Genomic DNA, 14,488 nt, shown 5'->3' with positions numbered 1-14,488 from the left:
CCCGTGGGAATCATGTTTGTTTTGAAGGCTCAGAGGTCAAAGGTTATCACGACCGACACTATTTGTGCTAAAGAGCCAAATTATCACAGACTGCATTCAAGGAAACGAATCCCTAAGAATCACATTAGAACACTGGTTTACTCATACATAAACATGGGTGAAGTGTCTTGCCCAGTGACACAAAGGCAAAGGATCTAAAGTGCATATGACAGGTTAGACTATTCATTTCAGTAAAACATATTGACATAATTGACTGCTTTTTTACAAATGTAACTTTTAGTCCTGGCTTGGTTCTGGTTTAATCCTGGCTTGGTCCTGGTTTAGTCCTGGTTTAGACCTGGTTTAGACCTGGTTTAGTCCTGGCTTGGTCATGGTTTAGTCCTGGTTTAGACCTAGTTTAAACCTGGCTTGGTCCTGGTTTAGACCTGGTTTAGACCTGGTTTAGGGTTTAGACCTGGCTTGGTCCAGGTTTAGTCCTGGTTTAGTCCAGGTTTAGTCCTGGTTTAGACCTAGTATAAACCTGGCTTGGTCCTGGTTTAGTCATGGTTTAGTCCTGGTTTAGACCTGGTTTAGGGTTTAGTCCTGGTTTAGTCCTGGTTTAGACCTGGCTTGGTCCAGGTTTAGTCCTGGTTTAGTCCTTGTTTTGTCCTAGTTTAATCCTGGTTTCATCCTGGTTTCAGAGCTGCAGGAAGTAGGGGTGCTGGGGGCGCTGCAGCACCCCCTAGTGGCGAGAGGGATTTTTTTTTTTTTTTTTTATGTATTAAAATACACAATTTATAAATTCGTTTTGAATATTTTGGAGAGTGATTCTGACACATGTAGGCTGTTATGTGTATTTAGAGTTTAATTTAATAATTTTTAGCCCTTGACATGCAAGTTTACAAAAGTTATGATGTCAATATCAGGCTTCCCGCTTGCTAGCTTACTTCACAGCATCCCTTCTAAAAAATTACTTCCAGTGGCCCTGCCTGGTTTAGTCCTGGTTTAGTCCTGGTTTAGTCCTGGTTTAGTCCTAGTTTAGTCCTGGTTTAGTCCTGGTTTGTGTATGGTGACCATTAGCTTGCTCTGAAGTTAGCATTCAAATCGTTAGCGGCTCATTTTAGCGTCAGCTCAAAGGCAGTTAGCGTTAGCGTCAGCGCGACTCTGAGGCTCATTTTTCACTCTGTGTTTGGATGTAAAGACGCTCAAGAAGAACCGGACCAGTACACTTCGACTGGACCTAATGTAAACACACAGAGTTAATGGAGCAGACAAGAGGAGGAGGAGAGAGGGGGGAGGAAGTGAGGAGAAAGAGGAGGGAGAGAAGAGAAGAGAAGAGAAGAAGAGAGGAGGGAAAAGGAGGAGGAGAGATGGGAGGAAGAGAGAGGAGGGAGAGAAGAAGAGAAGGAGGAGAAAAGAGAAGGAGGAGAGAAGGAAAAGGAGGAGGAGAGGTGGGAGGAAGAGAGAGCGGAGGGGAGAAGAAGAGAAGGAGGAGAGAAGAGAGAAGGAAAAAGGAGGAGGAGAGATGGGAGGAAGAGAGAGGAGGAAGAGAGGAGAAAAAGGAGGAGAGGAGAAGGAAAAAGGAGGGAAAATGAGAGGAAGAGAGAGAGGAGGAGAGACGGGAGGATGAGAGGAGAGAGTGGAGGGGATGAGGGGGGAAGAGGAGAGGAGGAGGGGAGAGAAAGAAGGAGGAGGTGAAGAAACAGGAGGCAAAACAAGGAGGAGAGATTGGAGGGCTAGAGGAAGAGAGAAGGAAGAGAAAGGGGAGAGAAGACGGAGGAGGAGAGAGGAAAACAGAACCTAATTTACGAGGAGAAAGGAGGAGAGAGGAGATGGGATGAGAGAAGAGGAGAGGAGCTTGAGCAGAGTGTGGGGGGCCGTGGGGACTCTTGGGTGGGCAGGTCTGTGGGTGGGCAGACGGGTCCAGTGAGCTGAGGCTGAGTCACCACCAGAACCAGTCCGAACCAGAACCACAGACAAAGACCAAACAGACCAAGAAGAGTTCAGAGCCACCAGGACACTTTTCCTGCTGTTTGGAAGGAGAACTACTCTGAACATGGACTTTTCAGAGCTTTTAACCATGTTGTAGTGGTTTTCCTTCTCATTTACCCTCTTCAAGTTGGATTTAGAGTGATTCACACATGTTTTAGAAATCTGTATTCATTATTTGCATTCAAGACGTCATTGCTCTGATCTATCCACGTTTTCATTCTTCCTTCTTCAGTTTTATTTTTCTAACTGGTCATAGGCGTAGGATTCAGCAGCATCACAGCCATTTTGGTACATGTAGTTCGGGGTCTGGTTTTTGGTTCAGGTTCAGCCCTGGTTTAGTTTTGATTCAGTCCAGTTTAGATCCTGGTTTAGGTCCTGCTTTGGTCCTGTGTTGGTCCTGTTTTGGTCCAGGTTTAGTTCTGGGTTGGGCCTTTTCTAGTCTTGGTTTAGTCCTGATTTAATCCTGGTTTAGATCCTGGTTTGGTCCTGTGTTGGTCCTGCTTTGGTCCTGCTTTGGTCCAGGTTTACTTCTGGGTTGGTCCTTTTCTAATCCTGGTTTAGTCCTGGGTTAGTATTGGTTTAATCCCAGTTTAGTCCTGGTTTAGTCCTGGTTTAATTCTGGTTTAGTCTTGGTTTAGTCCTGGTTTAGTCCTGGTTTGGTCCTTTTCTAGTCCTGATTTAGTCCTGCTTTGGTCTTGCTTTGGTCCAGCTTTTTCAAGTTTTAGTCCTGGTTTACTCTTGATTTACTCCCGGGTTGATCTGTATCTAGTCCTGGTTTAGTTCTGGTTTGGCTCTTTTCTAGTCCTGGTTTAGTCCTGGTTTAGTTTTGGTTTAGTTCTGGTTTGTTTCTTTTCTTGTTCTGGTTTAGTCCTGCTTTGATCTTGCTTCGGTCCTGCTTTTTTCAAGGTTTAGTCCTGGTTTACTCTTAATTAACTCCTGAGTCAGTCCTTTTCTAGTTCTGGTTTAGTCCTGGTTTAGTCCTGCTTTAGTCTTGCTTTAATCTTGCTTTGATTGATTTAGTCCTGATTAGATTCCTGGTTTAGTACCCATAGTTTAGTCCTGCTTTAGTTCCACTTTTCATGTGTTGTGTGACTGTTGCCTATTTGGTTCTGGTTTGGTCCTGGTTTAGTCCTGCTTTAGTCCTGGTTTAATCCTGCTTTAGTCCTGGTTTAATCCTGCTTTAGTCCTGGTTTAATCCTGCTTTAGTCCTGGTTTAGTCCTGCTTTAGTCCTGGTTTACATGTGTTGTGTGTTTGTTACTGATTCTGTGCTTGACTCCAGGAGAAGTGTGAAACTTTATCCCACACGAGGTGACATCATGTTTCAGCGATGATGTTTGAAACCGCACTCACTTCAGGCCATTCCGCTGCCGATTCAAAGAAAACCACGCATTTCCGGAATTTCATAACATTATTTCATTCTGTTTAATGGGCCTGGATCCAGTGTTTTCCGTGTATTTGAGCAAAATACGCTTGCCTTCCAGTACAGAAGTGTTGTAATGAGCAGCTCTTGATGTCAAAATAACTGTGTACTGTTTGTATCTAATTACAAAGAGTTTTATTTTCCCAGAATCAGGAAATCCCCAGTAGCATGCTAGTTGTTATTAGCTCAGTCACAAGAACTTCACTTGGGTCTCTGAAAGTTGTAAAAAGCTCTTATTATCTCATTGTGGTGAATAATTATGGTGCTCTGAATGCATAATGTGAGTGAGAAATAACTTTGAACCACTGGAAACTGGAATAAATGCAACATAGATAAGTTTAATGCCATACTGAGGAACATTCATGACAACGTAATAGCATTCCCACACAGCAAAAAGTGGAGTGTTAAAGTTGACTCTCACAGAATCCGTTTTAACATTTTCTCACGGTTTATACGAGTCCAGTCTGTCCTAAAGTTAATTTAATATTTTTGGAAATGTTAATTAAGTAACACTGGACCAAAGTTCCTGTTTAACTTTGAAATCAAGAGTTATATTAATGTTTTGAGAGTAAACAGATCACACTTTGTAGGGTTTTCCAGATTTAGCTAAACAATACTCAGAGGTGTTTTAATTTTACTTTTTATTTTGGTTAATTTAAATGAAATTATGTACAAAACTGGTTCAAACTGGTCTTCTCTCACGGGAGTTTGAAGTGGTGGGTTGGAGGTTCCAAATTAACACTGAGAGAGTTGAATTAACGCTGGGGAAGTTGGAATTAACTTAAACCATATCAACTCTGCCAAACCGTAACCCTAACCCCAACTGGATTCCCTATTTAACTTTCAAATTGTTAAAATAACACTTTTTGAGTTAAAAACAACTCTGAAATATTTTACTCTGAAATTGTAACCGGCCAGTTTTTGCTGTGTATGTAGAAAAGCATGTGTCAGAGTCAGACCGTCCACCAGAAAAGTTACACAGTGCAGCTTTAAACAGCCCATGTTACTCTGTTTTCTGATTTCTGTTCTAATGTAGTTTCCTCATCAAAAAGAATCAGGAAATGCACGTTAGCATGCTAGTTGTTAGGTTAGTCAAGTCAAAACCTCGCTCTGGTCTCTGAGTTGTTAAAACGGTAAAAATCAGATACGGCGCCTTTTTAAGTAACACAATTTCTTCTACGAATGACAAAATACCCTGGTATGGAGGAGGGCCTGTCGTCTGCTTGTTGTTTCCATGGAGATGTTATTACTTTGCCTGGAATGTTCCACAGTATGACATTAAACTTGTCTATCTTGCATTTATTCATTACAGTTTTTTATTGCACAAAAATGCCTCTCCCACTGCCGCATGTTTTGAAACGCTTTTCACCATTTTCAGAGGCGAGAGTGGAGTTTTATCGCAACAGCTAGTATGCTAACAGTGTACTTCCTGATTCTCTCACAATACTCTGCTTTATAATTACATGCAGGACATTGACTTATTTTGAGCTCAAGAGCTGCTTATACAATATATCTGTACTCAAATACATGGGGGAAAAAAGATCCAAATGATTTTAGTGAAGGTGTATGGAGTTTAAAAACACAGTGGAGTGGAGCACACCACATGACATCACAAGGTGGAACTGAGTGTTTTCTTAGCCTAAATATGCAGGGTTTGAGTGTTAAACATGTGTTTAACACACAAACAAAACACAACTCCAGGTGTGTTTGTGATGAGGAAACAACTTAACATAGCTCATAAAATAAATTGCAGTTTTTATGTTTTTCTTATTTCATATGTGAAAAATGGAAAGTAGTTTAGAAGCAGGTTCAGACACAACGGGACGGTCGTATAAAAAAGTATAAAATGGTGATTAAAGTGTTGTTTTATTTAGTCCATTGGATCCTGTGGCTTTATAAGTCTGAGAATGATTGACAGGTGAAGTCTGCGCTGTTGGGAAATGACTTAACAAAAGCTCAGCTTTATTATACCTCCATTTACCCATGTGTAGCCTGAAGGTCTGACTGGAAAGAGGAGGAGAGAGGGAGGGGGAGAAGAGGGGGAGAGAGAGGAGGGAGGGAGGGATGGAGATGGAGGTAGAGAAGAGTGAGGGATGAGAAGAGAGGGAGAGAAGAGGGGGAGAGAGAGGGGGAAGAGAGGAGAGAGGGAGGGAAGGACATGAAGGGAGAGAAGGCGGATGGAAGAGGGAGAGAGAAGAGAGAGGGACAAGAGTGGGAGAAGAGGGAGGGATGGGAGGGGGAGAGAAGAAGGAAGGAAGAGGGGGTAAGAGAAGAGGGGGGGAGAGAGGGGAGAGAAGAGGGAGAGGGGGAGAGGAGAAAAAGGAGAAGAGGGAGGGACGAGAGCGGGAGAAAAGGGAGGGAAGAGAGGGGAAGAGAGGAAGAAAAAGAGAGAGGGAAGGGAGGGAAAAGACAAATGAAGAAGGGGGACGAGAAGAGAAGAGGGAGGGAGAAGGAGGAGGGAAGAGAAGAGGGAGGAAAAGGAGGAGAAATGAAGGAGGGACGAGAAGGGAGGAGAAGAGGGTGGGACATGAGGGAGAGAAAAGGGAGGTACAAAAGGGGAAGAGAAGAGGGAGGGAAAAGAGGAGAAATGAAGAGGGAGGGAAGAGAGAGAGAGGGAGAGAGAGTAAAGTGGATAAAGAGAAAAGAGAGAGAGGAAAATAAAGGAATGAAAGAAATGGGGTGAGCAAGACAGGAGGAAGAGAAGGGAGGGGAGAAAGAAAGAAAGATAGAAGAGAAGAGGTGTGAAGAGAGAGATTGAGAATCATCTTGTCATGATACTGAAATTTCCAACTGGATTTCGATACTTGATACTTAACACCGATTCCGATACCAAAATGATATGAAAGAACACTGAAATTTGGACAATACCATACAAGACCATACCTCCTCCTAACCCTGTTCTGATGTGATGAAATATCCCACAGTGGGGCATTAAACCTATTCTAATGTAGTGCCGCGCTCAGAAACTTACCTGGAGTTCTGTTTTGTTTTAATTCCATGTGTTTTAGTAAAGCAGCTTCTCTCTGCACACTCTGTTACACCCTGTGACATCATCAGGTGGTAATCCAGAAGTGCTCCTCAGTGTTTGTTAAGTCATCATTCAAGTAGTTTCAGTTTTATGCATGTTCACACTTTGCCAACGTGCTTAATCTTTTTTAGAATAAAGTGCACTATGTAACTTTTCGGCTTGTCTCCATGACGATTGGTGTCGTTTAAAGGAGGTTGAGGTGTTAACTCATTCACAGTAAGAATGTATGCTCTTCAAGCCATTTTTGGGCGATAAAAAACTGTGATGAACAAAAGCAAGATAGATAAGATTAATGCCCTATTTGCACGAGGTTGGTATTACCCGTGGACCTTTGGTGATTTGTAATAATTGCGGTAGATGCCTGAGATCTTAATCCCGTGCGAATGTGCCATGTCCGTAATTTGTAAAGTAAAAATTCCGCCGCAAATTACTTACAATATTCTGCCAAACACAGACAGTCCAGTGATAATACTAGTTCCGTGCGAATCTGCATTTCAGTGATTGTTGTTGTAATTGCGCGTCTTTTTTCTCTTTCAATCTCAGTCAGTGTCAGTAAAATGGAGCAATTTACGGACTTTGCTTATCCCGTAAGTAACGCAGAGGTGGGGCGGTAATTTGCAAATTACCAGACGTCCCCAGGTTGTACTTATCCCGTGCGAAAAGGGATTAAGTAACATTCATGACAAAGTAGTAACCTTCCCATGGAGACAAGCATGTGTCAGGGTCAGAATCTCCACCAGAAAAGTTACACAGTGAAGCTTTAAAAGGTTCATATGATGCTATTTTCTGATCTGTGGGTCATTTCATGCCAAATCTCCGAATGCCCCTGCTTGACCATCTCAGATTTGACTGAAAAAATTCTAGGTGGTTCACACACTTTCCAATCAAAAAAGTCCCAAATTGTAGCTCACAACTCTATATAGTTTTGTCATGAAAAAATATTTTGTCAACTCTGCCCTGACCTGTTTTGAGCAGAGTTTTCCATGGAGCTGCTTTCAGATTGCTGTATCTGAAAACATTTTTAAAGTCGGTCCTTCAAATTTTTAAGGGTTAATATTTGTCAAATGTACTTGTAGAATCTGGACTTTTACACATGTGCTTTTGATTTATTACAGATATCTGGGGGCTTGAATTTGCTCGTAAATTCTCTTCTTCAAATATGAGGGCGTCTTTGAAGGACTGTGAAAAGTGCAATTTCAAAGACAGAGGTTTGATATTGAACATACACCTTTCCACACATGCTGTGGACTTTTGTATTATAAAACTGACCCTCTGTGATGAACGCTCTAAAAGATATATTAAGTGTTAAAAATGCAAAAAAAATTTATTGGGTGCCAGCTTTACCATGTTATACCAAAAAAATTATAGCACCCACCAACATAAAATGGACTGTTTTAGAAAGCCTACATGTCTGTTTTTAACATATCCAAAATGTGTGATGGTGTTCTGCCTTATTTTCGCAAAATTAATTTTTGAAAAAAGTCAAATCTGAGATGTTTGAGTGGGGGCATTCAGAGATCTGGCATGGAGTGGCCCCTATGTTAAAATGTTGTTTCCTAATCAGTTGGTTTTGTTTCATTCACACATGTTTAACACACAAACCCTCCATATTTAGACTGAGTTTTTCCTCTCAAACTGAAAAAACTCAGTACTCCACCTTGTGATGTCATGTGGTAACACAGGAAGAACTCCAGTGTGTTTTTAAACTCCACACACCTTCACTAGAATCATTTGAATGATCACAGCCCTGGATGTGCCAATCTCAACTAAACTAAATTTTAGTTTAGTAGCTCCTTTTAGTTTACAGCTCCTTTTAATAAACTAAAGTTTATATAAGGTGGAAAAGAGCATTTTGAGCGTTTGAGATGTAGACAGACTAAAAAAGAGTTACTCAAACATGAGTGAATGAAACAAAACAAAACTCCAGGTCTATTTTTGAGGAGGTACAATACAATAATAAAATAACATGACTTAAAGTTCACAAGAGTTCATTTTGCGTAATACAGCCCCTTTAAGTTCTGCGAAAATTTCAAAACTCCATTCTATTAAAAAGTTGTACCTGAGATTTTAAAATAGCCTGAATAGAGCCGAACACGTCTCCTTTAACCTTTGGAACCTTATAAACTTTTTCAGAGACATTTTATTGTTCAGTGCCCACTCCAGGAGCAGATAACGCTGTAAAAACAAACACACAATAACCCCGCAGAGGAGTGCGCAGCTTTATCGGTGATGATCTTTGCGAGCGCTTATTTTAAACTTAAACGCCTCATTGTCTCCATGGCAGGCTCGCCCTTCTGTACGCGGCCGCCATATTTGAACTGGCGTGCGTCCAAAAGCGCCACAGAAAACGCAGAGAGGTTTGAAAGGGAGGGGGAGTTTCAAAGGCTGTGTTTGCACTGTGAACAGAGGTGAAGTAAGAGCAATGATACTTCAAAATAATATTACTTAAGTAGAAGTACAAAGTAGTGGGCCAAGAAATGACTGAAGAGTAAAATGTATTTAGTGAAAAGTAATTTAGTCCTGGTATAGTCCTGGTGTAGTCCTCATATAGTCCTTGTGTAATCTTGGTATGGTCCTAGTTTGGTCCTGTGGAGTCCTGGTGGAATCCTAGTTTGGTCCTGGTCTAGGCCTGGTCTAGTCCTAGTTTGTTCCTAGTGTAATTCTGGTTTGGCCCTGTTTTGGTCCTTGTGTAGTTCTGGTGTAGTCCTGGCATTGTCCTAGTTTGGTCCTGGTGTAGTCCTGGTATGGTCCTGGTATGGTCCTAGTTTGGCTCTAGTTTGCTCCTGGTCCAGTCCTGGTAGAGTTCTTCCGTAGTTCTTCCGTAGTTCTTCCGTAGTTCTTCCGTAGTCCTTCCGTAGTCCTTCCGTAGTCCTGCCGTAGTCCTGCCGTAGTCCTGCCGTAGTCTTGCCGTAGTCTTGCCGTAGTCTTGCCGTAGTCCTGCCATAGTCCTGCCATAGTCCTGCCATAGTCCTAGTTTGGTCCTGCTGTAGTCCTGGTATGGTCCTTGTTTGGTCCATGTTTGGTCCTAGTTTGGTCCTGATGTAATTCAAGTATAATCCTGTTATAGTCCTGATTTTAGTGTTTGTTCAGACCATGTTTAGTCCTAGTTTAGTTCTTGTTTACCAAGCAAAAAACATTACTCAAGTAAGTGTAAATTACTTCAAAATAATATCACTCAAGTAGAAGTACAAAGTAGTGGTTCAAGAAATTACTCAAGTAAGAGTAAAAAGTATTTAGTAAAAAGTACTATAGTCCTGCTATAGTTCTGATATAGGTCTGGTATAGTTCGGTCCTGGTTTAGACCTGATCTTAGTCTTTGTTTACCAAGCAAAAATTTTAATCAAGTAAGTGTAATGTTACTCCAAAATAATTTGTAAGTAAATAAGAGTAAAAAAGTATTTGAGAAAACTACTCAAGTAAGAGTAACTTGAAGAGCAACTGTTGAGAATAACATCTGATTTATAATTTAAATTTGATGTAACTGGAAAGACCAAAAAAAAAAAACTGATATTTTCAAAGGATAGATACGAGAATGTCTGTCTGAAGAAGTGGTGCAAGAAACAACAAAACAATAAATGTTCAAATCATTTCATATTGTCACATAAACCTTTGTCACTTATTGACTTACTCACAATGGCAATAGGACAGAAAAGAGCAAGTTCTTTTAAAAAGTTACTCAAGTAAATGTAACTGAGTACTCCACATCTCTCCACATGTGAAGTTTTGCATGTGAAGAAAAGACACGTGTTCCTGGTTGCTAAGGAAAGAACCGTAACTAAGGAAGTGATCCGTGCCAAGAATGCGGTGTGCAAACAGCAGCAGATCTAACCCGGCCGGGTAATTGTTTAGTATTAATTACAAACCCTCACTTACTCTTTTACTTAATGTCTTTCCCTGTTCCTGAAAGATTTAAAGGTGCAGTGTGTAACTTTTCTGGTATCTGAGATAAGAGAACCTTTATTTGTCCCACAATGTCCCACAGTGTCTCACAATGGGGAAATTCCAGTTGTTATTGTTTTGCCTGTTCCATAGGATGACATTTAACTTAAAGGTGTGTTTTTTTGTTTTTTTTTTTGGCCAGAAATAAATCTCTTGAGTGGGTGCCATCTGTTAGGAGAGGCACTTTAATGGCAGTGGTTCTCAGTGTGAAGGGTCTCAAGGCATCTACAGGGTCCTGACATTATTTCAAGATATAATAAACACATTTAGCTTTTTTTTTTTTTTTTTTTTTTTTCTTTTTCAAACATGTATAAGATCTGATTTAGTCCTGGTTTAGTCCTGGTTTAGTTTTTGTATAGTCCTGGTTTTAATCGCTTTGGTTCAGACCTTGTTTGGACCTTGTTTAAATCTGGTTTAGTCCTGGTTTAGTTATGATTTAGACTTTGATTTATTATAGACTTATGCCACATTTTTATTTTTAATATTTGTGACCCATTTCTTACTTTGTTTTTGCTCACGGTCACGATATCTGAAAACAATTCTCACCGTTTCTTTCACTGCAATCCAGCCCCAAGATGGCCGCCCTGCAGATTTGTTAGCATGTTTGTTAACGTGTATTTGTTAGCCTGTGTATGTTATCGCATGTTTGTTAGCATGTGTTTGTTAGCATGTGTTTGTTAGCATGTGTTTATTAGCGCATGTTTGTTAGTGTGTGTTTGTTAGAGTGAGTGCTTACAGACTCACTCTGTTAGTGCGTCTTAGTTAGCGTGTGTCTTAGTTAGCGTGTGTGTTTGTTAGTTTGTTAGCGTGTGTGTTTGTTAGCGTGTGTGTTTGTTAGCGTGTGTGTTTGTTAGCGTGTGTGTTAGCCTCAGAGCGCTCTGTTCTGTGTTCAGGCTGATTTGACTCTTTGCAGCAGAGTCTCAGATGTGAGCTCATCTGTGTGCTCGGCCAAGTTTGGATTGGCTGAAAATCAATGTTTAAGGTCATTGTTTTCAGGCCACATTTCATTGAAAAGACTTTGTTTAGTAATGAGCTTTGCGTTTGAGTTTTTAACCCTCTAGTTTTCTCATCAAAAACAAAAGTGGAGCTCTGTTTTATTTCATTCATTCTTAGCAATTCAACCAGAAGCATCAAGGATAACATTTAGGTTCACATCCTTGAATAGTGCACAATACGTATATGATGTCATCTTTATGGTGGAGGGTTCATCACATGCTTGTTTCCATGGAGATTGCTGCAATGTTCCACAGTGTGCCATTAAACTTTACTGTTTTTAATGTATTCATTTGCTTTTATTGCTCAAAAATACCATGGAGGGGGGGTTGCCTCTCCACAGATCTGACTTGTAACTTGTTCTCATTTTTTACCTAAAAGTTAAATGCATTTTTAACAGAAAAAAAGAAACTGAGCAGCAGTAGTAAGCGGAGTTGGCCACATTGTTCCAGAGGTCAGTTCCATTGGGAGGAAAGCGTACTGCCATTGTTGAAACACAGTTTTCTTTTATTATTAGATTTCTGGTGACTACAGTGTAAATTAATCCAATTTAATTGTGTGTCTAACAGACAAAACAAGATTTTATGGATATTTTTGATTTGTAATTTTTCATTAAAATACAGATTCAGTTCACAGGTCACATTTTACTCATCCAGGAGCAATAACATTTGAGAGAAGACTGAAATCTGAAATCTGAATTTAAAACTAATCCAAGAATCCCATGCATTTCAGAACTTGTTTGTAGAGGTGTAAACTACAGGGTGAATGCAACTTTTACACAGAATAAGACCCTATGGAGACACAGGGAGGACATCTGACATACAGAGAGGGCGTCTAACACAGAGACATTTCAGAACACGTCCGTAAAGGTCTAAACTACACGGTTAGCAGATTTTACACAGAAAAGGCTCTATGGAGACTCAGGGGAGGGCATCTGACTCACAGAAAAGGTATCTGACACACAAAGAGGACATGAAATTACCCAAAGCGCTCCAGATCTTGGGTTAAATCATTGCAACTTCTCAAATGGACCGCATTTGTTCCACTGTGGCAGAGTTCTTATATGGACCCACTTCTTTTGGCGTGAGCTCTGATTGAAACTGGCTGGCTGAAGTTTGGGAACTGCTTTGTTGGAAGTAGTAGTAGCAGTAGTAGTAGGATTACTTCTAATTGACACAGACATGTACACATTATAGTACCACAGTAAGGTCGGCCAAAGAGGGACCTGAGAATTGAATATTGAGTTTTTGGTTTTGGATGTGCTCTTCATAGTTTTAAGTTTCCAGTTTGAAGCAGTCTTGTCGTTATTGTTCTTTCGACTCAGGGTTATAGTCACCAGCTCCATGTGGACTTTGAGCTAAACTGCTTTTGTCAGCAGAGGAGCAGCCAGAGAAGACAGAACCAGTGTTTATGTCAATGCTTTCACTTATTCTCTTTCTCTTATTCCCAAGGGCTGGATGAAGTTCTCACTGCTGTTACTTAAAGTGCATTTGACAGGTTTTCATGGTTTTCTAATCATGACTGGGTAGGGTGAAGGGCTTAGAGAAAAAATGGCCAAAAAAATCTCTGCACACGCGATGATAATGATTTAAATTTATTTTAATATAAGTCAGAGCAGGAACTCATCATCTTTCAAATAGGAGGAGCTCTTTTCATTCTTATCATAGCATTATTTAAGAAACTGTAAACTGCTATTTTAATGTCTTTCTTATTCTGTAAAGCACTTTGAATTACCTTGTGTACAAATTGCATGATACAGATAACATCACATCGTTCTATAGGTGAGTAATATTTATAAAGACAAATGGGAGCAGCAAATATGAACATAGTTGTAAAGCAGAATTTTGTTATGTATGCAGTGAGTTCTTGGGTATAGCTAATAACAATTCCACATTTGTGAACTTACTTTCTGGATATTTCACATCAAAGTCCAATTAGGGATATAACAATAACTGAAATATCGTGATATTGTATCATCAGATGTCTCACAATAATATCGTGGGCTGTCACAATATATCGAATTACAAGTTCCTTTGCTTAAATGCATGGTTTTATAGTAGCAACAGCTTATAAACATCGGTAACTACATATCCCATGATTCATTTCAGTGCAGACAATGTGAAGAAATATGTTTTTTACTTGAATTCTTGGGATTATGATGGAAATAATTCACACCAGAACCTTGTCAAGGTATTTTAAAAGCAAAAAAGTTTCCTATCTACAGTTACATTAGTCTCCAAAGTATCGCAATAAATATCATACCATGAGAAGCATATCGTGATAATTTCGTACCGTGAGATTTGGATATCCTTACATCCCTATAATCATGAGAGAAATCTGTCTCTTTTCCCCATTTGAGAGTATGACATCATCACTATGGATAGAACAATAACAGAAATATTGTGATAATAATAATGACAATATTATAGAGAGTTGTCACAGTATATTGAATTACAAGTTCCTTTGCTTAAACGCATCGTTTTATAGCATATAACAACAATTAATAAATACGGGAAACTGCATATACCATGACTGATTTATTCAGTCATTAAGAAATATGTTTTTAACTTTCAAATTCTTAAGATTATGACACGAAAACGATTTGCTCTAAAGTCTTATCTAGGTATTTTAAAGGGCCCATCTCATGCAAAATCAACTTTTCAGAACTTTCTACCTTCTAAGAGTGATGTGTGGGCCTTATATATGTCGCCAAAGTGGTTTTTAGATTGATTTGGCATTTTTTAACGAATTGCAGCATATTTCTGCCACCCTCCCATGTGACAACGAACTAAATCCTGCTACAACGATGACACGGCAGCTACACCTATGACATGTTTGACGTAGCAGAAAGCGCTTTGCACCCGCCCCACTCCACCGCCTCCGCCGTGAAGTCCTCGTCCGATTCCAGGTCCAACACATGCGGCTGAACGCGCTATATCACCATGATGAATAAAAGTTTATTCCTACCACTATCAGGGTGCACGCCTGTCTCCCCCTCCCTCCCTGAGATGGCGGAGGAAGGGCGGCTCACTCAGAGTCTATGTCACGTTTGGAGGTTGGAGCCTGTGTTTTCTCAGGACGGGTGGGGGGATGAGTAAAAGTTGGCCTTTCATAGTTCCTGGTCTGTGATGCCTCC

The 14,488-nt window shown here is 40.3% G+C and overlaps 1 protein-coding gene across 1 annotated transcript in view; it reads left to right on the top strand.

The window, feature by feature from the left end:
- tnfsf10l (TNF superfamily member 10, like) overlaps positions 1–14,488 on the top strand; it is a 103,611-nt gene that overhangs the window by 26,409 nt on the left and 62,714 nt on the right. The window lies entirely within an intron of this gene.

The sequence above is a fragment of the Boleophthalmus pectinirostris genome, unplaced genomic scaffold (genome assembly GCF_026225935.1).
Source record: "Boleophthalmus pectinirostris isolate CB_2022bp ecotype Guang Dong unplaced genomic scaffold, ASM2622593v1 HiC_scaffold_20, whole genome shotgun sequence".
In the NCBI taxonomy this organism is placed as follows: domain Eukaryota; kingdom Metazoa; phylum Chordata; class Actinopteri; order Gobiiformes; family Gobiidae; genus Boleophthalmus; species Boleophthalmus pectinirostris.
Note: the sequence above shows the minus strand (reverse complement) of the source record. Positions and strands in the feature narration are given on the sequence as shown.